Source organism: Pogoniulus pusillus, chromosome 3 (genome assembly GCF_015220805.1).
Source record: "Pogoniulus pusillus isolate bPogPus1 chromosome 3, bPogPus1.pri, whole genome shotgun sequence".
Classification (NCBI taxonomy): Eukaryota; Metazoa; Chordata; class Aves; order Piciformes; family Lybiidae; genus Pogoniulus; species Pogoniulus pusillus.
Window position 1 is genome coordinate 5,906,514 of NC_087266.1, and position 27,768 is coordinate 5,934,281.

Genomic DNA, 27,768 nt, shown 5'->3' on the forward strand with positions numbered 1-27,768 from the left:
TTGCTCAGCCTTAAAGTAGGAGCACAGTCACATTGCCTCTGTCAGTGGGCAGTATACATTCAGGTGTGATTCATATTTACATATGCTGAATTGCTCCCTGGCAATGTTTTATCCACCATATGGGGAGACAAAGTTGACTAGGCTTCTAACACAGGCAATTAAAATGAGTTGAAATGCATCCAGGTCCTACTGTAACACACACTTCTACCCTTTTGTCTCTTTTCCTCCTTCACACAAAGATGAGGCTGCTATAGGGAACACTGTAACATATTGCATAATACCTACTGGGAAACTTCCATCTTTCACAAAGGTTTCCTTTCTAAAGCCTTCTCTATAATCACACAGTACTTTAAAGAGCTGTGTATGATTAGTCCTAGCATACATATAGCAGTAGATCTTTGTGGTGCTTCATGGGAGCAGTCTTGCAAACTGGATTTCCTGGGGGACACACCTTATGCCAGTAGTTTTCTCACTGATTTTTCCTAAAATTAGGCAAGGGAAATCCAGAAATTGGTTGGCAGAAAGCCAAAATGGCAATAGAAAATGTGTTAACTTGCATAGGAAAAGGTGCATATGGTCATCTTGAGTATAATGCTTTTCTTGTTTGTTCTTGTAGGGGCCACAGGAGATTAATTCAGAAGTAAAACAAATAGATTTAGAACTTGTACTCAATATATTTAGAAATTATACTCAACACTGGCCAGGCCACATCTTGAGTGCTGTGTCCAGTTCTGGGCTCCTCAATTTAAGAGAGGTGTTGAGATACTGGAATGTGTCCAGAGAAGGGCAATGAAGCTGGTGAGGGTCCTGGAGCACAGCCCTGTGAAGAGAGGCTAAGGGAGCTGGGGGTGTTTAGCCTGGAGAAGAGGAGGCTCAGGGGTGACCTCATTGCTGTCTGCAACTACCTGAAGGGAGGCTGTAGCCAGGTGGGGGTTGGTCTCTTCTGCCAGGCAACCAAGGGGACACAGTCTCAAGTTGTGCCAGGGGAGGCATAGGCTGGATGTTAGGAAGAGAGAGTGATTGGCGTTGGAATGGGCTGCCCAGGAAGGTGGTGGAGTCACCGTTCTTGGAGGTGTCCAAGAAAAGCCTGGCTGAGGCATTTAGTGCCATGGTCTAGTTGATTGGGCAGGGCTGAGAGATAGGTTGGACTGGATGAGCTTGGAGGTCTCTTCCAACCTGGCTGATTCTATGCTTGAGTGCACCCTCAGCAAGTTTGCAAATGGCACCAAGCTGTGTGGCACAGTCTAACTTACTAGAGGTCAGGGATCCATCCAGAGGGACCTGTATTGGCTGAAGAGGTAGGCTCAGACCAACGTCATAAAATTTCAGATTGAGTAAGGTCATAAACCTCATCCCCTGCATTCAGTGCCTATTCAGCAGTTTACAAACAGGAGTCAGAATTAGCAGCACGATAGATGCCTGCATTTAATGCAAAATTTATTCCACATCTTAGACAGTTATATATGACTGAGGTATTGATTTTAACTGTGTCTGTCAGAATTTAGCTGCTCATTCACACATGTGATCTACCCTAATCATCTGTGGGCAGGCACATGCCTCTTTAAGACTCGTTTCCTGTGTAGATAATATACTGCAGTTCCCTGGAGACCTTATATGCATATCACAAGAGCCAGCACAAACAGCAAGCTTGCTAATACCAAAACAAGTGATTAATATTAATTCCTATACTCCATTTTTGGCAAAGGTTTCAGAATCAGCATTTATTTTTATTTTTTATCCTTGGAGAACATAAAATAGGAATACAAATTCTAGGGTGCCTGACTGTGTTGCAGTCTACTTCTATGCCAAAGGTTGGTGGTTTTTAACTTGCATAAAAATACAGTATATCAACAGGTTTTCTTTTCTCCTCCTGTTTTACTCTAAACTCTTCTTCCTAATGTTTTTTTATTCCTCTAAATTTAAGAATCATAGAATCATGGCATCACAGGATCAGTCAGGGTTGAAAGGGATCACAAGAATCAGCTAGTTCCAAGACCCTTGCCATGGGCAGGAACATCCTAGTCTAGGTCAGGCTGCCCACAGCCTTATCCAGCCTGGCCTTAAAGACCTTCAAGGATGGGACCTCAACCACCCCCCCAGGCAACCTATTCCAGCCTCTCACCACTCTTACAGTGAAGAACTTCCTCCTCATGCCCAGTCTGAATTTCCCCACCGCCTCCAGCTCTGCTGCATTCCTCCTAGTCCTGTCACTGCCTGAGAGCCTAAAAAGTCTCTCCCCAGCTTTTTTGTAGGCCTCCTTCAGATACTGGAAGAAGATAAAGAAAGGAAATAAAGGCATCACACAGTTGTAGAATCATAGACTCAATCAGCTTGGAAGAGACTTCCAACATCACCCAGTCCAACCTAGCACCCAGCCCTAGCCAGTCAACTAGACCATGGCACTAAGTGCCTTAGCCAGGCTTTTCTTCAACACCTCCAGGGATGGTGACTCCACCACCTCCCTGGGCAGCCCATTCCAATGCCAATCACTCTCTCTGCCAACAACTTCCTCCTAACATCCAGCCTAGACCTCCGCTGGCACAACTTGAGACTGTGTCCCCTTGTTCTATTGCTGGTTGTCTGGCAGGAGAGACTGCAGATGAGCTATTATAGCTAATAGATTACTTTCAAAAAGTACAAATAACCAAAATTATGTCTTTGATCATATTTTCATAGGAAAACAAACCATGCAGTAAGACCTTTTCATTTTCTATCTCCTTTCATGTGTCTTTCCTTTTTCCTTATTTGGAAATGTCTTCAGCATGTGGCTGAGATGAAGAAAAGAAGCTGATGTACACTTAGTACTTGATAATAAAGGGTTTGTACTTCTGTAGGAGCCTTTCAAGAGCTAATTAGAAGAAAGAAGCTGATCTTTAAATGTTCCACTGAAAGATTATGCTTACTAAATGACCATCTGAAAGACTTCCTGAGCCACCCAACTGCAGGATAAAAATAAGAATTTACTGTCAGGATGATTTTCAAAATAAATTAGCAAATAAATTCTGCTCTCCTGTCTCAAAATGATAATCAAAAAAAGCTAATATATAGTTTTCAGCTTATCAGTGGCTTATCTTGTAATAGAATTAAACACAGTGGAAACATCAGAATTTATTCTAGTGAAGATCTGGGGTTTTTCTAAGTATAGAATCATAGAATCAACCAGGTTGGAAGAGACCTCCAAGATCATCCAGGCCAACCTATCACACAGCCCTGCCCAGTCAACTAGACCATGGCACTAAGTGCCTCAGCCAGGCTTTTCTTGAACACTTCCGGGGATGGCAACTCCACCATCTCCCTGGGTAGCCCATTCCAATGCCAATCACTCTCTCTGGCAACAGCTTCCTGCTAACATCCAGACTACACTTTCCCCTGCACAACTTGAGACTGTGTCCCCTTGTTCTATTGCTGGTTGCCTGCAGAAGAGACCAACCCCCACCTGGCTACAACCTCCCTTCAGGTAGTTGTAGACAACAGTGAGGTCTGCCCTGAGCCTCCTCTTATCCAGGATAAACACCCCCAGCTCCCTCAGCTTCTCCTCACAGGGCTGTGTTCCAGGCCCCTCACCAGCTTTGTCTCTCTTCTCTGGACACATTCCAGCACCTCAACATCTCTCTCAAATTGAGGAGTCCAGAACTGGACACAGCACTCAAGGTGTGGCCTGAGCAGTGCTGAGTACAGGGACAGAATAACCTCCCTTGTCCTACTGGCCACACTGTTCCTGATCCAGGCCAGGATGCCATTGGCTCTCCTGGCCACCTGGGCTCACTGCTGGCTCATCTTCAGCTACTCTCTACCAACACCCCCAGGTCCCTTTCTGCCTGGCTGCTCTCCAGCCACTCTGTCCCCAGCCTGTAGTGCTGCTTGGGGTTGTTGTGGCCAAAGTGCTGAACCCTGCAGATGGCCTTGTTAAATCTCATCCCACTGGCCTCTGCCCACCCATCCAGCCTGTCTAGGTCTCTCTGCAAGGCTGTCCTACCTTCCAACAGATCAACACTTGCTGCTAAAGGCAGCAAGTATTTGTAACACTATCTAGTGATTTATTTTGTTTTAGAGTAAATTTGGTGATTTGCAATTCCATTTTCTTTTTATTAACTCCCAAAATTTCTTCATTATGATCATGTTTAGCTTTTGAGGTCTGGAAACATCACTGCTATACCTTTGAGACTATCCTGGTTGCTCTGTGTTTAAATGTGACTTTTCAGGTGATTTTCACTGATGGAGTTGTTCTGCTACTTTTCTGTTCCTATAAATGAGTATCTTTCAGCAATTAATTTGCAGGTAAAAAAAGGTTAAATATAGGAGGAATTACATTCAGCAATTAAGTTGAATCATAGAATCAGCCAGGTTGGAAGAGATCTCCAACATCATCCAGTCCAACCTATCACCCAGCCCTATCCAGTCAACTAGACCATGGCACTAAGTGCCTCAGCCAGGCTTTTCTTGAACACCTCCAGGGACGTTGCCTCCACCACCTCCCTGGGCAGCCCATTCCAATGGGAAATGACTCCCTCTGTGAAGAACTTCCTCCTAACATCCAGCTTACATGAGGAATTACATTTATCTTATATGAATAAAATCACTTCTGACTTCCAAGTTGAAAATATTTGGTCTTTTTGTCCATATCAACTCATTCTGTGAATCTGTGAATGTATCATTCTACCAAGGGGTTCACTTGTAGGCTGAAACCTACTTCTTTTTATGTGCTATTCTATCAATATCTGCTTGCCAGAACAAGAGATGTGAAAAGAAAAACAAACAAACAACGAACTAGTAGTGATGCAAGTGGTATGGAATAAGGGCTGGAATACTGTTTTGCTGAGCCAGGATCCCAGGCCAGCCATGGGCTGCAGGCCACTAGCAGACAGCTGACTATAACTAGCTCACAGGTGTATCCCAGAGCATGAGCACCACCCTACATATTAAGGAGAGGAAAGGAAAGTCTGCTGCTAGAGTATCCTCATGGGGTTTTCTTCTTTGGTGCCCTTTTGTCTGCTTCCTGTCCTTGAGGACTGTCTCCCTGGGTGTTGTGACTGCTGCACTTCTGCTGGGCTGAGTATGATTTTATATAGTTTGTACTCATCTAGGTACCAGGTTGGGTGGTTTATGAAATGCTTTAAGCTGTGTTTCTTCTCTCCTTTTCTTGATTCTTCTTCTCTAGTGGGGAAGGGTCATTGGGTGATAGTTTAGCCCCCAGACTGGGGGCTGATATATCTTCTGATGCTATTGTTCTCATTAATCTTTGTTGAAAACATAAGCATGTGTTGAATGTTCTCAAAGTACTTCTCATATAGATGACTTCCACAAGATACTCAATAGGAAGTACTTCAAAACACTGTTTATATTTGCATTGATTGATTTTAAAGGTATATAAACATAAAGGAACATTATATGATTGTTAATTTAAGAAGAAAAAGCTTTAATGCTGCAGATTTTAAGTCAACATTGGATCTTGAATTTCTAACTGCTCAGTTTTATAGGCAGTTGTACTCTTATAAGGGGAAATCCTTAGTTCAAATCTCTCTGTTGTGAATTAGTTCCACTGCAAGCCTCTTTCTTATTTGAAGATCTCTGTGTTGGTAATAGCTGGCAAGATAGCTTAAAGTACACACTGTTGACTTTTAGATCATAAAGGCTTTCCTGAGAATTATGTGGGCATAAAGAACAGAGATTAAGCTTTTGTCATAAATCTCTGCTTGTTAAACGTCCTGTGTGTGGTGATGGAATAAATATGGAAATTGAAAAAGGAAGATGAATACTGAAGGAAAAAAAATATACTTCTTTTTCTCTCTGAAGTACAAACATACTTCATTATTCACACTATAACAAGGGGGAGAAGCACATGGAATTATCTCTAAATCCAACCATGATATAGCTGTGTGGAAGATATAAAGGCTGAAATTAAAACCCATTAAAAGAGTATGTTTAATACATTGCAATATTTGTGAAACTGTGGATTGTTTCATTTTACATTCTTTTCTTCTTTGACTTTCCACTGCTAGATTAGAAGGAGTAAAACAAACCAAAAAAGGCATTGCCAAGGTTTTCATACAGTGACATCAAAACAAATAGCTTAATTTTGCATGGTTCAGTATAGATTCAGTCAATCTTTAACCTGTATTTTCCAGAATTTCCTTAATTATGCCTATGACTATGTGGTAAACTGTTCAGATAATGAAAGCTCAAATTGTTGAAGGGGTATTCTGTAGTCTCTGCAGACCATTTGGTAGATTTTTTTGTCCCAAGCATGGAGGCTGAAGGGAAACTTTGACCACTACTGGCAATTTTGTGTGCTTAGTCTCGTAGTGCGGAATTGTATGTATCATATAAGTCTCCTTCCTGGCTTGGCACAAAGCAAGGTTTATATTTTTAAACCCCTGTCTTACAAAATCTGTCTCCAGCACTACATAGTTTCAAATTACCTGTGAAATTTCCTTGCAATGCAGCTGCATTTTAGCTTTTCCCTGTTTTCACATTCCATTCAGAATGAAGGTGGTGGTTCTGAAACTTGTCGATGCGGTCCTTGGTTTATGACTTGTCTTTTAAGTGTAATCCTATTTGGAAGTGGTGGATTGGTGGTTGGATGTGATTGATATCCTCCTATTATTTTAATATCTCCCTCTCTGGAGATAATAAAAACCCACTTGGATGTGTTCCTGTGTGATCTGGTATAGGTGAGCCTGCTTTGGCAGGGGGGTGATCTTTTGAGGTCCTTTCCAGCCCTTGATGTTTTGTGATTCTGTGATTAGGCAACACTACAGGAAATAGTTTGTGAGGCTTTTTTGTTGTTGCAGTTTTTTTTCCTACCAGAACAGAATTTAAGGCAAACAAAATATATCTGACACTTTATTACCATTATTAAAGGAACATGACCATCTAAATGAGTACAACTTTGCCTTGTGTCTGCTTAGTGTATTTCCTTCTTGTTTCTTGATGATACCTGCTCTCATTAGAAGTCCCCAAATCATTATGTTGTTCTCTGAGAGTGGATCAATGTGATGGTTTGGGTGTTCCCCACCCTCCACACACTTTAGAAATCACCCAGACTAGACTCAGCTGGCTCTGGAAATACGAATGAAGCTTATATTTACAGCTGGCACAATATACAAGCAGATATTTACAGTATATACACTTATAGGCAGAAATATACAAAGGAAAAAGGTAATACAGAAGCATAACTCCCCTCCCAGAAACCTGAGTCCCCAGGAGGGGGTCTCAACCACTCCTTCACCTTCCTCCTACCCCTCTCAACCTTATCCCAGTCCCAAAGAAGAATGGAGATTTGGCCAGGGGGTTAGGAAGCAAAATGGATTAAAGAAAATGGAAGGTGAGATTAGAGAGTGAGATGCAGCTCAGCCAGTTCCCCAGCAGAAGCCAGACTCCCTTATAAAAGCAAAACATAGATTTTTATACATCTCAGCAAGCCTATGAGCAAAGTAGACACCACCATTGCTTTCCTTTCACAGCCTGTAATCTAGTTCCTCTCACCAAAACCTTCTAGCTGGCTTCAAACTAGCAGAATAAATACATTGGGATTGGAAATATTTACCATAGTATCTGGTCCAAGCTCCAAAACCAGAGACAGTGATTCTGAAGTGGGTATGATACAACATTTCTGTGATGCTGAAGGTTATCTTCTTGATAATACTTGTCACTTGTTTATCAGAGTTCTGTGCTGTCTTCCTCTTTCTCTGCTGAGACACAGAATCTTTAAAAATGTTAGGATTTTCTTTACTGCCTACCTCTGTTACTCTTATGGTTAAGACTTCTGGAAGTATTTTTTCACAACTTCTTGTGATATCTAAAATTTCAGCAAATTTGTCAATCATGACTCTTGTTCAGATCACTTCCTGAAATAGAAAGGGGAGTCAGAAGTCTAATTCTAAAATACAAATCACTTACAATATTTTGTTCCATGTATGGATAACAAAGTGTAGAGGCTAATTCTTTTAGAGTCATAGAATCAACCAGGTTGGAAGAGACCTCCAAGATCATCCAGTCCAACCTATCCCCCAGACCTAGCCAATCAACTAGACCATGGCACTAAGTGTTTTCGTGAAGACCTCCAGGAACAGTGGCTCCACCACCTCCCTGGGCAGCCCATTCCAATGCCAATCACTCTCTCTGACAACAACTTCCTCCTAACATCCAGACTATACTTTCCCTGGCACAACATGAGACTGTGTCCCCTTGTTCTATTGCTGGTTGTCTGGGAGAAGAGACCAACCCCCACCTGGCTACAACCTCCCTTCACGTAGTTGTAGACAGCAATGAGGTCACCCCTGAGCCTCCTCTTCTCCAGGCTGCACACCCCCAGCTCCCTCAGCCTCTCCTCACAGGGCTGTGTTCCAAGCCTCTCACCAGCTTTGTTGCCCTTCTCTGGACATATTCCAATATCTCAACATCTCTCTTGAATTGAGGAGCCCAGAACTGGACACAGCACTCAAGGTGTGGCCTGACCAGTGCTGAGTACCAGGGCGGAATAACCTCCCTTGTCCTACTGGCCACACTGTTCCTGATGCAGGCCAGGATGCCATTGGCTCTCTTTGCCACCTGGGCACACTGCTGGCTCATCTTCAGCCTACTATCTATCAGTACCCCCAGGTCCCTTTCCTCCTGGCTGCTTTGTTCTATGCTTCCCAGTCAAGATGCTTGTAATAGAGTCAGTTGAAAAATATCCACATTAAAAATATCCAAGTTTAAAATACTCTCAGATGAAGTTTGAAGTGTAAGTGGCCCACAGGGGTGGTTTTCAGGTGTTCTTGCTCACCTTCAGTTCATTCAGAACTTTTTGCATTATCAAATCATAGAATGGCTTGGGAAGGGACCTTAATAGTCACCTAGCTCCAACCCCACTGCTATGGGCAGAGATGCCTTCCACTAGAGCAGGGTTCTCAAGGCCCTGTTCAACTTTGCCTTGAATACTTCCAAGAAGGAGACATCCACAACTTCCCTGGGCAGCCTGTTCTACTCTCTGCACATGCTCTCTGGGAAGAATTCCTTCCATATATCCAGTCTAAATCTACCCTGTACCAGTTTAAAGCCATTCCCTCCCATCCTGTCATTGCAAGCCTTGTAAAAGGTCCCTCCCTGGTTTTCTCCTAGGTGCCCTTCGGGTACTGGAAGGCAGCTGTAAGGTGTCCCCAGAGCCTTCTCTTCTCTAGGCTGAACAGCCCAAACTCTTGCAGTCTGTCCCCATGGGGGATGGGCTCCTGCCCTGGGATCCTCTTCGTGGTTCTCCTCTGGACCTGCTCCAACAGTTTGGTGTTCTCCTTGTGTTGGGTGCCCCAGAACTGGACATGGTATTGCAGGTGAGGTCTCATGACCTCAGCCTGGAGCAGAGGAGGCTCAGGGGTGATCTTATTACTGTCTACAACTACCTGAAGGGACATTGTAGCCAGGTAGGGGTTGGTCTCTTCTGCCAGGCAACCAGCAACAGAACAAGGGGACACAGTCTCAAGTTGTGCCGGGGCAGGTCTAGGCTGGATGTTAGGAAGAAGTTGTTGGCAGAGAGAGTGATTGGCATTGGAATGGGCTGCCCAGGGAGGTGGTGCAGACACCGTCCCTGGAGGTCTTCAAGAAGGGACTGGATGAGGCACTCAGTGCCATGGTCTAGTTGACTGGCTAGGGCTGGGTGCTAGGTTGTACTGGATGGTCTTGGAGGTCTCTTCCAACCTGGTTGATTCTATGAGAGCCAAGGGGAAGAATCACTCCCTTGTCCCGCAGGTCACGCTTCTTTGGACGCCGTCTGGGCTATAGTCTCAGGCCTTCTGGGCTGCAGTTGCACATTGTCAGTCATGCTGAGTTTTCTCATCAACCGACCCCCCCAGGTGTTTCTCCTCAAGACTACTTTCAAGCCACTGCCTTCCGAGCCTGTATTTGTGCTTGAAATTGCGCTGACCCAGGTGCAGGACCTTGTGTTTAGCCCTGTTGGACTTGGCGAGGCCACCTTGGGCATACCTTATACTAAGGTTTCTTAGTAAATGCTTTACTCTCTCTGGTATGTGGTAGAAGGTTATCTATTCCAGAGCAAGTTATCTCATCTGGAGCAGATCAACTTGGTTTTGGTGTTCACTGGAGCTTGTCCAGCTTGATTCTTCAAATATTTATCCCCCAAATGCAGTTTTTGCTGTTAAGAACAAGTAAGGAGGTGAGCAATTTACAGCACTGGGCTGGATGCCTCAGATATGGCAGGCAAGATACAGGTTGATCACAGGGAGATGTATGAACTGAACATATTTCCAGTAAGAAATTCTGTGCCTCAAGGATTTTGGTTTTTACTGATGTTCTGATCTCTCCCTAATGTCCTGTAACACATAGCTGGAAGGTAAAAGTGGAGAGACTTGGTTTAGTGCTGGTGTGTGTCAGAGTTGAAATGTGGGAAAGGCTGGTAAGCAGAAGATGCTGAGTCCTATCCCCTCCCATTCAACTGAACCCAGCTGAATTGTTTTATGCTCAGAAATGTTCCTCTCTATAATGCCTAAGCTACTTGCCTTGGCATTAAATAACTGCCATAAATCAAGCTTTAAATAACAACTCTAACAGATAACTGGGAGGAGATGGGGAAAATTGCCTAAGATGCTTTCGAAGGCTACCTTGCTGCAGTTGTCTTTTGAGCAAAGATCCTACTTCCCCACCTTGCCATTTCACTCTTTCCTTGTTTGTATCTAAGGACTTGTATTAAGCACTACTTACATTTATTAAAGCAGTATTCTACTGTGCTGGTGGTGAAAGTTAACTTTCACTGCTCCCTGAAGGGGAAAGCAGATCAGTAATTGAGGTGTTCCTCTTGCTGTTCCCTGAACCTTGCAGTGATGTATGAAAGGTGTCTTGAATTATTCAGTGTTTCTTGTTAGCTATGTTTCTCCTTGGTTTCTCTGTGTAGCTGATGTCATTTATGGAGGTGAGGTTTTATTGTGTGGATGGAGTTCAGGTTTGTGAAAAAAATCTCTTTGTTTTTTTAGCATTGTTATGCCTAAGAAGTAGCATTTAGTACTGCTAATATTTTCTATTGGTCCATCTTTTTGGAGGTGAAATGGTTGTCAAACTTTTGAAAGTGTTTATCACTTTGTCAAACTTCCTACCCTGACAGGGAGGGGGAAAAAACCCAACAACTTACAGAACATTGCCATAATGCTGATGCTTGCAGTCCTTAGGGTAATTTAATGCTGAGATCACAGAGAATGGTTTATTTTAAATGACCTCTATGTAGAGGTATGCTTACTCCTGAAGTTCTGCTCGTTGACATTTTACACCCCAGTGCACACTTGTAAAGACCTTTCATAATAGCAAAACCCATGTATGTACAAATCTGGAGGTTTTACTTAAAACTCTTTTCTGGAGTTAAGTACATTTTAGTTTGATTACTCTTAACTTACTACTGAGGAAAAAAAAGGTTACTCTCTAAGCTGTCTACTAGCAGGAGCACTAATTGCATCTGCCCAGATGTGTTGTTTGGACAGCCCATTCTGGCAAGAGCATTTGAATCTGCATTCATAGAATCAACCAGGTTGGAAGAGACCTCCAAGATCATCCAGTCCAACCTAGCACCCAGCCCCAGCCAGTCAACTAGACCATGGCACTAAGTGCCTCTTCCAGGCTTTTCCTGGAACACCTCCAGGGACGGTGCCTCCACCACCTCCCTGGGCAGCCCATTCCAATGCCAATCACTCTCTCTGGGAAGAACTTCCTCCTAACATCCAGCCTAGACCTCCACCAGCACAACTTGAGACTGTGTCCGCTTGTTCTGTTGCTGGTTGCCTGGGAGAAGATAAATAGTATTTGTTCTAAATCCAAGAGTTTTCAGCTGCTTGTGTCCTCGAGGAGACAAGAGCAATTAAGCATTGGAATGGGATGCCCAGGGAGGTGGTTGAGTCAACAGCCTTGAATGTGTTTAAAGGTTATTTAGATGTGGTGATTTGGGATATGGTTTAGAAGTGAGCTTCATAGAGTAAGGTTATTGGTTAGACTTGATGATACCAAGGGTCTTTTCCAACCTGAACATTTCTGTGACTGGAGGTGCAGAAGAAGTTAGGCGATGCAGTCAGAGTAGCTGTCCCAGATTGGTAAAGGAGTATTCCATACCATTTGATGTCATGCCTGCTGTGTAAACCTGAGGGAAGGTGTGTCAAGGGCTTCTGCTCAGGAGTTGACTAGGCATCAGTCAGCAGGTGCTGAGCAACAGCATTCTGCATCACTTGTTTTGTATATTCTAATTTGAAAACTATCATTATTATCATCATTTTCTATTCTATTAAACTGCTGTTAATTCGACTTGCAAGTTTTAGGATTTTTTTTATGCTCTTCCCCATCTTCCTGTGTCAGAGCAGTGAGTGGATGGTGTCTGGTGCTAAATTGCTGCCTAAGGTTGAACCACAAGAAGACAGAGAAGGCCAATTTCACCCTTAAACCTACATTGATATCTCCTTAGAAGACCAGAAATCATGCTGAACTGAAAGCTGAATGTTTCCCAGATGAGGAAATAAACACTTTAGTCTCTTGGTAGACTAAAATATTTCTTGCAGTATAATTGAGCATATTCACAAGTTCATACAAGATTGTTATAATTTGAAAGCCTTAATTCTAGCCTTGCAAGGTCACCTTGGTCCCTAATGGAGAATTGCAATGAAAGCCAAGAGTCTGAAACTCTATTCCCAGATTCTGCCACTGACCTGCTTCAGCAAATGATCTCACAGTTTTCTGTATTTCTTTGGTGTGTGTCTGTATATTTTTACTTTGCACTCTCTCAAAGGTAGGAAATATTTGGTTTAATGCACTGTCTCCAGCCTGTTTGGATGCTTCTCTGAAGCATCAAATGAGAATAAAAGGGAGAAGATTCAGTAATGTCAAGAGCTGGTTGTATATTACATTAATGACTAACAGACAAGAAAAAAAATGAAAACAGTAAGATGCATAAAATCCTACTGGGGAAAAAATCTCAGCTCTGGCTCAAAGATACATTCTCAAGTAATTGGTGTGAAGTAACACCCCTGTTTCAATATTAATGTTTTGCAGTAGCTGATATTAGTAGTCTGATTGTATTATTCTCACTCAACTGGCACATTTTCTTCATTTTTCTTAATTAAAGCCTCTAATAAGCTATTGCATTCTTAGTGAACCTCCTGCCCAGTTCATGGCTCCATCTGGAGTGATGACTTGGCTTTATTGATACATTAATATGCAGTCGATGTGGAGAGCTGTAGGTGTGTCACCCCTACTGATACTAGTCCAAAGTGCTTGACTAATGCCCTACATACAAGGTGGAGAGTGTCCCTCTAGACTTTGGGAGCTTACCAGAACAAAATCTGAATCAATCCCTTTCCATTCTTGTGTCATGAGTTGTTTCATCATGCAAGGAATGTGCAGAAATCCAAAGCTTGAAGAAGTTCTTGGGTCTTTTTGCACAATGAAGTAGAAAGAGTGCAGAGCTTTTTGGGGCAAAAGCTAACAGAATACCCAAAACACATGCACATATTTATCAACCTAAGACAATAGAGTTTGCAGCAACTCTTTATCCAGAGAGATGTAAATGAGTTGTGGAAGAAATGTGCAGCTGTTCCATTATGTCTCTTCAACTCTGACTATTATACTAATAAGATTTGTATCTGTAGTCCTCAAAGGACAAACTGTTAGTAAGGCTCATGCCATGTGCAGTGATTGCTCAGGCCTCATTCAGTAATTCACAGCCTCTGCCATACACTTCACTTGTTATTTACCAGAAAACTACCATGATTACTTTTCCTGTTGGTAGCAGGGCTACAAGTTCTGGCACCTGCCTGACATCACCTTTTTAGATGTTTATCCTAGAGGAAAGATGTGTCCCAAAATGTTCCACTATTGTAACTGCTACTAAATTCTTCTGGGCAGCTTTACAAGGGGCAGAGTGCTACTGTACTACTTGGTAAATTACAGGCTATGTATATGGGAGTAGAGAGCAGTCCTCAAATATTTCTGTTTCAGAGTCCTGAGGCAGCAGAGAGCACACTACATTATAATATTCCTATTCTATAATGGAAATGCAGGAAAATAAATTGTGATGTTTATTTCCTTCCCTGGACTCTTCCATTTATTTTCTGGGACACCTTGTTCCAAGCTAATTTTTTTTCAGTAAAATGTCATTATGCTTGTGACCATTCTAGATCAATCATTTTTTATTATAGATGTTATTTCTACTCATTCTGCATGCCTAAGAATAACAGGAAATCAGAAGATGGCTGGATCAGAAGATTAGGTTTTAATGATAATGTGTAGACTTTCATGAAATGCCTTTGTTTGATTGTTAGGAGGAAGTTTTCCCAGAGAGAGTGGTTGGCATTGGAATGGGCTGCCCAGGGAGGTGGTGGAGTCACCATCCCTGGAGGTGTTCAAGAAAAGCCTGGCTGAGGCACTTAGTGCCATGGTCTAGTTGACTGGATAGGGCTGGGTGCTAGGCTGGACTGACTGATCTTGGAGGTCTCTTCCAACCTGGTTGATTCTATGATTCTAACTACCTGAAGAGAGGCTGTGGCCAGGTGGGAGTCAGTCTCTTCTGCCAGGTAACCAGCAACAGAACAAGGGGACACAGTCTCAAGTTGTGCTGGTGGAGATATAGGCTGGATGTTAGGAGGAAGTCGTTGGCAGAGAGAGTGATTGGCATTGAAATGGGCTGCCCAGGGAGGTGGTGGAGGCACCATCCATGGAGGTGTTCAAGAGAAGACTGGATGAGACACTTGATGCCATAGTTTAATTGACTGGATAGGACTGAGTGATCAATTGGACTGGATGATCTTGGAGGTCTCCTCCAACTGAGTTGATTCTATGGAGATACCCGTTCTGATGATTGGCATAGTCTCCAATGTGTAGTGCAACTGTGTTAACTGCAGAGGTTTTGCTCTTACAGTTGTGAGAAACAGAGAAACTCTGTCGTTCCTCTGCAGTTCCTACCTTTCTGGCTGGGTTTTGTACTGATTTACAAATTTTGTGTGTTCATATCTATAGGTAGGTAGCTCACTACGTAAAATGAGCTTGTCATTTTCATAATGTTACTGTTTTAACCACCTTCTCTTGTAAACAAATCACAGTATCACAGTATCATCAGGGTTGGAAGAGACCTCACAGATCATCAAGTCCAACCCTTTACCACAGAGCTCAAGGCTAGACCATGGCACCAAGTGCCATGTCCAACCTTGCCTTGAACTGCCCCAGGGACGGCGATGAGGCAAGTAAGACAGAAGATGTAGGATCTGAATACTTAGGGTTGACTTTTCAGTTCAAATTAGAATTTCTGTGTAAAATGGCTTTATTAGGAGACTGACATACTTAGTAAATCAAAGGAACTTTTGAAGCATGATGTGACATGCAGAGCAATGTGTTAATATCCTGATTTCACAGAGCACAGAAATGTCAGTTATCAGAATGGTGTCGATTATGTTTCACAGCTGCTTCTGCTGATTCCAGTGAGAAGAGTTGGGGGAAATTATCCCAAAGGATAAAGCTGGATGCTTTAGTACCTTTTTTTTTTTTTTTTAAGCATTTTGAACCATTACAAATGAAAGGGCTGTCAGAAATAAAAACAATTAGATTGTGAATAATCTATGAATCAAATATAGATGGATTAAGTTATATGGTAATATAGATCATAGAATCAATCAGCTTGGAAGAGATCTTCAAGATCATCCAGTCCAACCTAGCACCCAGCCCTATCCAGTCAACTAGATCATGGCACTAAGTGCCTCAGCCAGGCTTTTCTTCAACACCTCCATGGATGGTGACTCCACCACCTCCCTGGGCAGACCATTCCAAAGGCAAATCACTCTCTCTGGGAAGTTCTTCCTAACATCCAGTGTATACTTCCCCCAATAATCACAGTATCATCAGGGTTGGAAGAGACCTCACAGATCATCAAGTCCAACCCTTTACCACAGAGCTCAAGGCTAGACCATGGCACCAAGTGCCATCGGCCCTCCAGCCAGTTCCTAACCCAGCACAGAGTGTTGCCATCCAAGCCATGGGCTGACAGCTTAGCCAGCAGTTTGCTGTGGGGACAGTGTCAAAGGCCTTGCTGAAGTCCAGATAGACCACATCCACAGGCCTCCCCACATCCACCAAGCGGGTCACCTGATCATAGAAGGAGATCAGGTTAGAAAGGCAGGATCTGCCCTTCCTAAACCCATGCTGGCTGGACCTGAGCCCTTTGCCATCCCTCACGTGCGCTCTTATCACCCCCAAGATAACCTGCTCCATCAGTTTCCCTGGCACTGAGGTCAGGCTGACAGGTCTGTATGAGCACTATAAAAATTTCTGAGAACTAATATAATGCACTTGAAATAATAATGTAATGAATTGTGTGGTGATGAGCCTGTCAGTCATGTTCCAGAGCTAAAATCTGTGCTTTTGAAACCCTCCATTATCTTCTAAGATCTTCATTTGCAGTGAATTATTCAAGGGGTCATAAAACCTCCCTTTGAACTGCTGATAATAACTTTTCTACTTTCCAGAGAAATAGAAGAATGGCTTAAGGTTTGAGTAGCCTTCACAGTGCTGTATCTACTAAACATTTTCATTTTATCTTCATGCTGATGCAAAAATTCTGATGTGAAATGCGAATTGAGAAGGGTTTCAGCCAGCAAGCTATTTACAGTGCCTATACAAGGAAAAAAGGGGGGGGAAAGAGAGCTAAAACGTTTTCTGACACTGAAGTATGAAAAAAATACAGCTATATCAAACAGCAGTCTTAATTTTAGGTCTCCCAGTGTTCTGTAGAACAGTTAAGAAATGCCACTCGTTTTATCTGGTTCTTTATACTCTTTGCATACTTCATATGTGGCCATGAGGATGATCAGGGGGCTGGAGCACCTCTTCTGTGGTGACAAGAGAATGCTGGAGTTATTCAGCCTAGAGAACGCTCTGAGGAGACCTTATTGTGGCCTTCCAGTGTCTGGAGGGGGCCTACAGGAAAGCTGGTGAGGGACTTTTTAGAGCGTTGGATAGTCGTAGGACTAGGGGGAAGGGAGCAAAACTAGAATCATAGAATCAACCAGGTTGGAAGAGACCTCCAACATCATCCAGTCCAACCTATCCCCCAGCCCTATCCAATCAACTAGACCATGGCACTAAGTGCCTCATCCAGTGCCTTCTTGAACACCTCCAGGGACGGTGCCTCCACCGCCTCCCTGGGCAGCCCATTCCAATGCCAATCACTCTCTCTGTGAAGAACTTCCTCCTAACATCCAGCCTATACTTTCCCCAGCACAATTTGAGACTGTGTCCCCTTGTTCTGTTGCTGGTTGCCTGGCAGAAGAGGACACCCCCCACTTGGCTAGAAGTGGGTAGATGTAGTTTGGATGTTAGGAGGAAGTTCTTCACCATGAGGGTGGTGCGAGACTGGAACAGGTTGCCCAGGAAGGTGGTGGAAACCCCACCCCAGAGTTTTTTAAGGCCAGGCTGGATGGGGCTCTGAGCAACCTGATCTACTGTCTCTAGCCATGACAGGGGAGTTGGGAACCGGATGATCTTTGGGGTCCCTTCCAACCCTGACATCTCTGTGTTTTCATGATGTGATAGTTTGGGTGTTACCTGCCCCTCCCCCCAGCTTTGGAAATCACCCAGACTAGACTCAGCCAGCTCTGGAAATATGAATGAAGCTTACATTTACAGCTAGCACAATATACAAGCAGATATTCACAGTATATACTGTTACAGACAGAAATATACAAGGTAAAAGGTAATACAGAAACACAACAACCCTCCCAGAAACCTGAGTCCCCAGGAGGGGCTCCCAACCACCCTTCCACCTTCTCCCACCCCTCTCAACCTTACCCCAGTCCCAAGGAAGAAAAGAGGTTTGGCCAGGGGGTTAGGAAGCAAAGTGGATTAATCAGAGAGATGGCAGAGAGAGAAATGCAGCTTGGAGCTCCCAAGCTAAAGTGTCTTATCTATGTTTGGATTCTTGTTCTTATACATCTCAGCGAGCCTATGAGTGAAGTAGACATCACCCTTGTTTCTCTTTCATAGCCTGTGACCTAATCCTTCCCACCAAAACATTCTAACTTCAAACTAGCACACATGATCAGGTTGTTCAAAAAGCACTTATGGAATAAACTCTGGTGTATAGCATCTACAGCACATTTTGTTACTTGGTAGGCTCAATTCTTCAGTGAGGTTATTAACAGACACAGACAATCATTCATCTTGTACTCCTCACGTATTGGAGGAACCTGCTAATGTGTAGCAACATAGCTGTTTTTCCAGGTACAACTATGCACATCATGTGCCCCAAGATTACAGAGTCATTTAAAGAACAGATTAGTTGATTTGCTGGCTCTTTTCCCCCCCCCTCTATTAACCAGAAATATCTACTGACAGAAAATAATGGAAATGCTGTAATTATGAATTGAAACTGATAACAGCTCCAGTCACATATTCAGGTAATGATCTTGCCTGGAGGTTATCAATAATTTATGGTTTAAGGGAAAGGTAGTTAGTAGTTATGAGCATTTTTCAGGAATAATTAAGATATTATCATGCCTTCTCTTGGAAGCATAGAGAAAGTCTGGATAAAAAAGTGTTCACACAGTATCACACATAGTATCACCAAGGTTGGAAGAGACCTCATAGATCATCAAGTCCAACCCTTTACCACAGAGCTCAAGGCTAGATCATGGCACCAAGTGCCACGTCCAACCCTGCCTTGAACAGCTCCAGGGACGGTGACTCCACCACCTCCCCGGGCAGCCCATTCCAGTGTCCAGTGACTCTCTCAGGGAAGAACTTTCTCCTCACCTCCAGCCTAAATCTCCCCTGGTGCAGCCTGAGGCTGTGTCCTCTTGTTCTGGTGCTGGCCACCTGAGAGAAGAGAGCAACCTCCTCCTGGCCACAACCACCCCTCAGGTAGTTGTAGACAGCAATAAGGTCTCCCCTGAGCCTCCTCTTCTCCAGGCTAACCAATCCCAGCTCCCTCAGCCTCTCCTCGTAGGGCTGTGCTCAAGGCCTCTCCCCAGCCTTGTCGCCCTTCTCTGGACACGCTCAAGCATCTCAGTGTCCCTCCTAAACTGGGGGGCCCAGAACTGAACACAGGACTCAAGGTGTGGTCTAACCAGTGCAGAGTACAGGGGCAGAATGACCTCCCTGCTCCTGCTGACCACACCATTCCTGATGCAGGCCAGGATGCCACTGGCTCTCTTGGCCACCTGGGCACACTGCTGGCTCATGTTCAGGTGGGTATCAATCAGCACCCCCAGATCCCTCTCTGTCTGACTGCTCTCCAGCCACTCCGACCCCAGCCTGTATCTCTGCATGGGGTTGTTGTGGCCAAAGTGCAGCACCCTGCACTTGGAGCTATTGAACCCCATCCCATTGGACTCTGCCCATCTGTCCAGGTGGTCAAGGTCCCACTGCAGAGCCCTTCTGCCCTCCAACCCAGCCATATCTGCCCCCAGCTTAGTGTCATTAGTTCATGCGGTCAGGGTCAAGGAAGGAAGCAGTCATTGAAATGGTAGCAACCTTAAACGAAGATGGGTTTTGAGGCATGGGGAGAAGAATTGGGGGGGTGTGGGGGAAAGCTACTTTCTTCTTGGCTGTGATCACTGACAGGATGAAAGAGTAGGCAACATTGTAATGAATGTCTACCTGTCAGATAGACAGAAGCTCTGAAAAATAAGATCAATGTTCTCAAAATGTTACTGACTTCAGGAAGTGTTCCTCTGGAAGCAGAAGAAGCTGAATAGTGAAGGCAAAGAGTCTGTGCTTTGAGGAAAGGAGAGGGGATGGGGGAAATTCAAAGAACAGTCCTGTCTGCCTTGTTGCATGAGGCTTTTCTACCTTTTTTTTTTAAATCTGGTGTGTTTGATTGGGTTTTTTTATTGTTGTGATGGCTTGGGTGTCACCCCCCTCCCCACTTAGGAAGTTCACCCAGATTAGACTCAGAGGCTCTGGAAATTGAATGAAGCTTATATTTATAGCTTAGCACAATATACAAGCAGATATTTACAGTGTATACAGTTATAGACAGAAATAGACAAGGTGAAAGGTAATACAGAAACACAACAGCCCTCCCAGAAACCTGAGTCCCCAGGAGGGGCTCTCAACCACCCCTGCACCTTCCTCCCACCCCTCAACCTTACTGAAGATCTTGCCTTATGTTTAAGGTAGTATGAAGGGTTGGTCAGGGGGGTTAGGAAGCAGGTGGATTAGTCACACAGATGGCAGGTTAGGTTAGAGAGAGAAGTGCAGCCCAAAGCCCAGACAGCAACTGTGTAATCTGTGTTTGTGTTCTTGTTCTTATACATCTCAGCAAGCCTATGAGTGAAGTAGCCATCACCATTGTTTCCTTTTCATAGCCTGTATCATAGAATCAACCAGGTTGGAAGAGACCTCCAAGACCATCCAGTACAACCTAGCACCCAGCCCTAGCCAGTCAACTAGACCATGGCACTAAGTGCCACAGCCAGGCTTTGCTTGAGCACCTCCAGGGACAGCAACTCCACCACCTCCCTGGGCAGCCCATTCCAATGCCAATCACTCTCTCTGCCAACAACTTCCTCCTAACATCCAACCTAGACCTCCCCCAGCACAGCTTGAGACTGTGTCCCCTGTTCCATTGGTGGTTGCCTGGGAGAAGAGGCCAATCCCCACCTGACTACAGCCTCCCTTCAGGTCGTTGTGGACAGCAATGAGGTCACCCCTGAGCCTCCTCTTCTCCAGGCTAAACACCCCCAGCTCCCTCAGCCTCTCCTCAGAGGGTGTGTGTTCCAGGCCCCTCTCACCAAAACATTCTAGCTAGCTTCACACTAGCACAATTGTACAGAAAGATGTTAGTTATGCCTAGAATGTGTTATTAACATTTGGATTAATTAGAGTAGCAGTATTGGGTCAGTCTGCCCAAGGGGTACATCTTGTTCAGTGTCCTCTCGAGCGGGTGGGAGTCGAACCAGAACGGAGGAAACATATGTGATTGTATTGTCCTAGTCTCCAGCTTTTCAGCTAAGAGAAGTACTGTGGTTCACATTGATTATTCTACTAATTGTTCATTTAATTTCAATTCTGCTTCTTTCTAAGTGATTTGCTTACTTCCATCTCTATAGTAAGATTTCCTGGAATGAGGCAGTGAAGATTTATCAGCTTTCCAGTGACATTTTTCCCTTCATGCCTCCCTAGTTTTCCTATCCTTGCTTCCTTTTTATTGATTACTTTTCTTCTAAATTTAGGCTGACATTAGCATACTTACTCCAGCTGAATTTTATTTACATGTCTTTGATCTTTAGGTTTTCTTGAAAAACTGGTTTCCAGTTAGTGTTGGAAGGTGAATTTATTATGAGCTTATTAGACTCAAGAGGAGTTTCTCTTTTATCTGTCCTTTCCCCACCCCCCCTTTTTTTTCCCATGCTTAATTTCATTTCACTAGGCATTGGAAATTTCTGATGGCATTAACTTGCATAAAAATGATTTCTGTTACTAATATTGTAGGGCATTCTGCTTTCACAGGGGCTGAGAGGCTCACTAAGGAATATGTCTTTTCTTTTTGCTCCCTGCAAAGGCTTCTGGGGAAATTAATGAGTTTAACATAATTATGCAGCTGTAATACACAAGCAGACATAAACTGCTTAGGGGTCTCAAACATAATTGGCACGATTTAGATGTCTAGGCATCAGTCTCTATTGCACTTCAGGTACCTGAGACAATCTGAGACAGCTGCACGAAGTGGCAGACATGGCACAAGACCTTTAGGAATTTGTCCTTTTTCTGGAGTGGCAGCTCTAAGCTTGGCAGGATACCCTGGGGCATCTGAACTGTTACTAGTCTTAGACACAACCAGATAGGTTCCACTCCAGATCTTCTATTTCAGGTTCTTAACACGCTGTAACACTTTGATGTACAGTCTTTTCTGCAGCCTTTGCAGTGTTGTGTACCAAACTCCAGGTTTTGGGAGATACTCCCCTGTGTTTGGCCAGTATCTCCCAGCACATCATAGAATCAACCAGGTTGGAAAAGACCTCCAAGCTTATCCAGTCCAACCTAGCACTCAGCCCTGTCCATGGCACTAAATGCCTCAGCCAGGCTTTTCTTCAACACCTCCAGGGACGGCCACTCCACCACCTCCCTGGGCAGCCCATTCCAATGCAAATCACTCTCTCTGGCAACAGCTTCCTCCTAACATCCAGCCTATACCTCCCTCGGCACAACTTGAGACTGTGTCCCCTTCTTCTGTTGCTGGTTGCCTGGCAGAAGAGACCAACCCCCACCTGGCTACAGCCTCCCTTCAGGTAGTTGTAGACAGCAATGAGGTCTGCCCTGAGCCTCCTCTTCTCCAGGCTAAACACCTCCAGGTCCCTCAGTCTCCCATAGGGCTGTGTTCCAGTGTAGTTTTCTACATTTCCTGGTGAAAACAAGGCACTAGAAAATAGAAATTAAAGGGCATAAGATAGCAATAAGTCCTTTTAACTACCCCTTGATTCAGGACAAAATCAGCTCTTCCTGTTAGGTGTTTTTTTCTAATACATTATGAAAATTCAACTTTTTTTTTTTTCCTACAATCATCTCAGGCAATCTACTCCAGCACCCTGTGTATTTATAAAAGTTTCCTTTCCAAATGTTTATTGAAATTCAAGTATTTTGCTGCTTCTAATAACAAATATGTATTTCGTTCTTATTGCAGCAATCTCTTTATATAACTAGTATGCCTCAGGATAATGACTCCTCTCACTAGACTAAATAAATCCATTTATCCTCCATATGTTACATTTTCAAGACCTTTGGTCTTTCTCCTGTCTGTCTCTTTTCTGGATGCTAAGTAGTCACTTTGCAGTTTTTGACTGAAAAAAACATAGCAGCTGAATTATTTCCAGCTGAGATTTCCTCTTGGCAAGGAGCCCCCTCTATTCACAGAATCAACCAGGTGGGAAGAGACCTCCAAGATCATCCAGTCCAACCTAGCACCCAGCCCTATCCAGTCAACTAGACCATGGCACCAAGTGCCTCAGCCAGGCTTTGCTTCAACATCTCCAAGGATGGTGCCTCCACCACCTCCCTGGGCAGCCCATTCCAATGCCAATCACTCTCTCTGACAACAACTTCCTCCTGACATCCACCCTAGACCTGCCCTGGCACAACTTGAGACTGTGTCCCCTTGTTCTGTTGCTCCTTGCCTGGGAGAAGAGACCAACCCCCACTTGGCTACAGCCTCCCCTCAGGTAGTTGTAGACAGTAGTGAGGTCTACTGTCTTCTCCAGGCTGCACACCCCCAGCTCCCTCAGCCTCTCCTCATAGGGTTTGTGTTCCAGGCCATTCACCAGCTTTGTTGCCCTTCTCTGGACGTGTTCCTGTACCTCAACATTTCTCTTGAATTGATGTCATCAACCACTGGTCATGGAAAAGTATCCCATGGAATGCTGTGTTTGTAAATGCTTAGAGGAAGTTTTGAAGGTTTTTGGTTTTTTTCTTTCAGTAAATTTGCTGATATTGTTGGGAAAGGAGAAAAGAAATGGGAGGTAATCCCTTCAAGTCTGTCTGACTCAGTCTGAATTGACGTCATCTCTGTTAGCAATGATCTTATTTTTTGCTTTTAAGTGAAAATATGATTTCTGAACCTAAAGCTGGAGAAATAATAGTATGTTCCCTATGTCAGGATATTTTCAAGCTAGCATGTGGATTTACTGCTCAAACTCAGAAAGCAATTTTAGAGATTTCCACAAAATCAATTGTATGAGTGTTGGAGATAACTAAGGCAGTTAAGCTTTTTAATCAAGGACAGTGCTGTGCAACCCATGACAAAAATTAGTTGAACAAAATTAGTTTTCCCTTCGACTGTTTTACAACAGAACAAGGAGACAGTCTCCAGTTATTCTCAGGGAGGTCTAGGCTGGATGTTAGGAGGAAGCTGTTGCCAGAGAGAGTGATTGGCATTGGAATGGGCTGCCCAGGGAGGTGGTGGAGTCACCATCTTTGGAGGTGTTGAAGCAAAGCCTGGCTGAGGCACTTAGTGCCATGGTCTAGTTGATTGGCTAGGGCTGGGTGATAGATTGGAGTGGATGATGTTGGAGATCTCTTCCAACTTGGTTGATTCTATCTTCTTATAGAATGGTTTCGGTTGGATGGCACCTTAAAGATCATCCAGTTCCAAACCTCCACATGATGGGTAGGGACATCTTCCGTTAGACCACATTGCCTAAAGTCTTGTGTGACCTGACCTTGAACACCTCCAGGGAAGGGGTGTCCACAGCCTCCTTGGGCAGCCTGTTCCACTGTCTCTCCACCCTCACCATAAAGAATTTCTTCCCAATATCTAGTCTAAATCTACCCTCTTCCAGCTTTAAGCCATTCCTGCTCATCCTATCACTACTTCCTATCTCTAGTGTGTTTGAGAAGGATGCAGAGGGGGAGGGAAAGATCAGGCAGCTTTTCCTCAATTGCAGCTTTGCTGTCTATGGCTTCTGCAGTAGACATTTTCCTATGACTGCTTTGGTGTGGATAGACACCTGTCTTTGCATGGGCTCAGCCTTGTATGATTGATTTTTGTTTTGGTTTTTTCTTCCCAAAAGAAGTTTTGCTTGTCCAGTAGAACTTGTATCCCTCTGGCATTTAATTATGTGGCTCTGCAAACTATATTCAGGAAGCTTTTTGCTTTGGTTGTTTCTTTTCCCTGTGTTTTCACAGGCTTTCTGTTAAGTCTTCATTGGCTTCATTGACTATATGTCAGTGGAGTTGTTTTTCATGCTGCATGAGTGCGCTGATGCTGTGATCTGCTTTTGGCAATTATAAAAGAGAGAGCAGTAACACTAGTGCAATAGAAGAGGAACAGCACAGGACACAGAAGTGAAGGAGAACAGCTGTTAATAATGAGGAGAACAGTTGTTAGTAATGGATTAGGATCTGCTCTGAGATTCTGAGATAGCTCAGATGAAAATGATAACCAATTCTTTGGTGCATGATATAAACTCATGATAGAACAGTTAATAGCATCCAATACTGCAATCTATGGGTTTATAATTCATGGTGCAGAATACTACTTTGTATAGAAAACAAACTGTTCTATGAGGCTTTGAGGTCAGATGTGTAAAGGAATTTGGTTGGTTGGTTTGGGGTTTTGTTACACTTGTTGGTTTTTAAGTTAGAGAACAGTTTGTCTGAAGGCTGGGGTTAAAAATGAACTATCTAGCGGTAAAGAACTCGCCCTTGGTAAACCACAGAGGAAGTGTACCTAGTGTAAAGGCAGCATCTCAAGAGGTTTTGCATCCACGTTACCAAAAAAGATGTTCCTTGGATGGGCATAAAGGAAAATCCCAGCAGTCAAGCCAGCTGAAGTGGCCATCTCTTCTTACCATTTTTAAGTGGAGACAAAGTTTGGAAGAGCGCCTACTGAAGAGGCACAAAACTAAATTGAATTGTTTTCAGGTAATGTGTTACTTAGAATATCTTGATGTTGTAAGTAGCATAAACTCAATAGACAGCTGCATGTGGTTGTGTCTAAGAGTAATATTAGCTAGGTCTGTCATTCTTAATTGAATAGTTGGGAAGCTTATTCGTGTTTTCAGAATATTTATTAATGCTTGGCCCAATATATGTTGCTCTAAATGGCTGAGTTCTCACTAATGCCTTTTGAAGTGTCCACAAACATAATGGAGTAGGTTTTGCTGAAAATCATAGTGGTTCTTTTTTGAGTTTTTTGGTCATCTCAGATGACAGTTCTGAAGTCAAGGCATAATTCATCCTGAATATAAACATGGCTATTTTAATTTTACAGTGCATATGGATGTTCCATAATGTTGTATTTCAGATATCACAAATTAAGTTGTCTTTGTTCTGAATTATATATTTTCCTTTCCATAATTACTTCAAAGCAAACTGAAAAAAAACCCCAAAGTTAATTGTAATCATAGCAGCTATAGAAAAAAAAATAGTTTGCCAGACCATGAAATCTCTCACCAAGTTTCAGCGTGACAATTCGGCATCCCACATTAAACTGTGAGAAATAAAGAAAGATCTATTTGGGAAAAGCAAATACAATAAATGATGTCTTAATAGGATAGGAGCCTAATTAGGTGCAAAGTCTTCTGCTGACTTCAGTGCAAGCAGAATTTCAATAATCTCTAAACACAATGCTGGGGCATTTATTAGCAATAGTGTTAGAGATTAAGGTAACTGTTTATAATGCTTTGTGTAGCTGTTTTGGGGGGATTTTGTAGGGAACTTAGCTTCTCCCAGTATCTTCCTACTCTGATTTAACAGATCTGTTCTCATCAGTGCTGTTGCTTGTGGATAGACTTTATAATGCTTTGTGAGACTTTATAACGTGATGTGTGGCTTTTTTCAGGGGTTTTGTAGTAAACTTAGCTTTTGCCAATATGTTACTACTCTGATTTAACAGATCTGTTCTCATCAATACTGTTGCTTGTGGATAGACTGTTCATAATGCTATGTGTAGCTGTTTTGGGGGGATTTTGTAGTGAACTTAGCTTCTGCCAGTTTGTTCCTACTCTGATTTAACAAATCTGTTCTCATCAATGCTGTTACTTGTGGATAGACTTTATAATGCTATGTGAGACTTGATAATGTGATGTGTAGCTTGTTTCAGGGGTTTTGTAGTGAACTTGGCTTCTCCCAGTATGTCACTATTCTGATTTAACAAATCTGCTCTCATCAATGCTGTTGTTTGTGGATAGACTTTAGAATGCTATGTGTAGCTCTTTTGGGGGGATTTTGTAGGGAACTTAGCTTCTCCCAGTATCTTCCTACTCTGATTTAACAAATCTGTTCTCATCAATGCTGTTACTTGTGGATAGACTTTATAATGCTATGTGAGACTTGATAATGTGATGTGTAGCTTGTTTCAGGGGTTTTGTAGTGAACTTGGCTTCTCCCAGTATGTCACTATTCTGATTTAACAAATCTGCTCTCATCAATGCTGTTGTTTGTGGATAGACTTTAGAATGCTATGTGTAGCTCTTTTGGGGGGATTTTGTAGGGAACTTAGCTTCTCCCAGTATCTTCCTACTCTGATTTAACAAATCTGTTCTCATCAATGCTGTTGCTTGTGGATAGCCTTTATAATGCTATGTGTACTTGTTTTCAGTGGATTTTGTAGTGAACTTAGCTTCTCCCAGTATCTTCGTACTCTGATTTAACAGATCTGTTCTCATCAATGCTGTTACTTGTGGATAGACTTTATAATGCTATGTGAGACTTTGTGATGTGATGTGTAGCTTGTTTCAGGGGTTTTGTAGTGAACTTAGCTTCTCCCAGTATGTCACTATTCTGATTTAACAAATCTGTTCTCATCAATGCTGTTGCTTGTGGATAGACTGTTTATAATGCTATGTGTAGCTGTTTTGGGGGGTTTCTGTAGTGAACTTTGCTTCTCCCATTATATCACTACTCTGATTTAACAAATCTGTTCTCATTAATGCTGTTGTTTGTGTACAGATTGTTCATAATGCTATGGGTAGCTGTTTTGGGGGGATTTTGTAGTGAACTTAGCTTCTCCCATTATGTTCCTACTCTGATTTAACAAATCTGTCCTCATGAATGCTGTTACTTGTGGATGGACAGTTCTAATTCATGAACGGAACGATATCTTGTTCTAAGTTAACCTTCAAGTGAAAATCCTTTTAAACTTCAGAAGACAAAACCACAAAAGCATTTTTAATGAGGAATGGGTTTTATTATAGTCCTGGTAGCAGTGCTCAAGTGATAAGTGTGTGGGTCATAACAATCAGTCACAATTCCATCCCTTTCAGAAGCTTCCCCTTTTTAAAATTAAATGCAGTGCAGGCTTTACTAAAGGATTATTTTAAAGAATTC

The 27,768-nt window shown here is 43.2% G+C and overlaps 1 protein-coding gene across 23 annotated transcripts in view; it reads left to right on the forward strand.

The window, feature by feature from the left end:
* Positions 1–27,768, forward strand: part of DLG2 (discs large MAGUK scaffold protein 2) — a 1,415,634-nt gene that overhangs the window by 763,785 nt on the left and 624,081 nt on the right. The gene's annotated exons all lie outside the window — the stretch shown is intronic.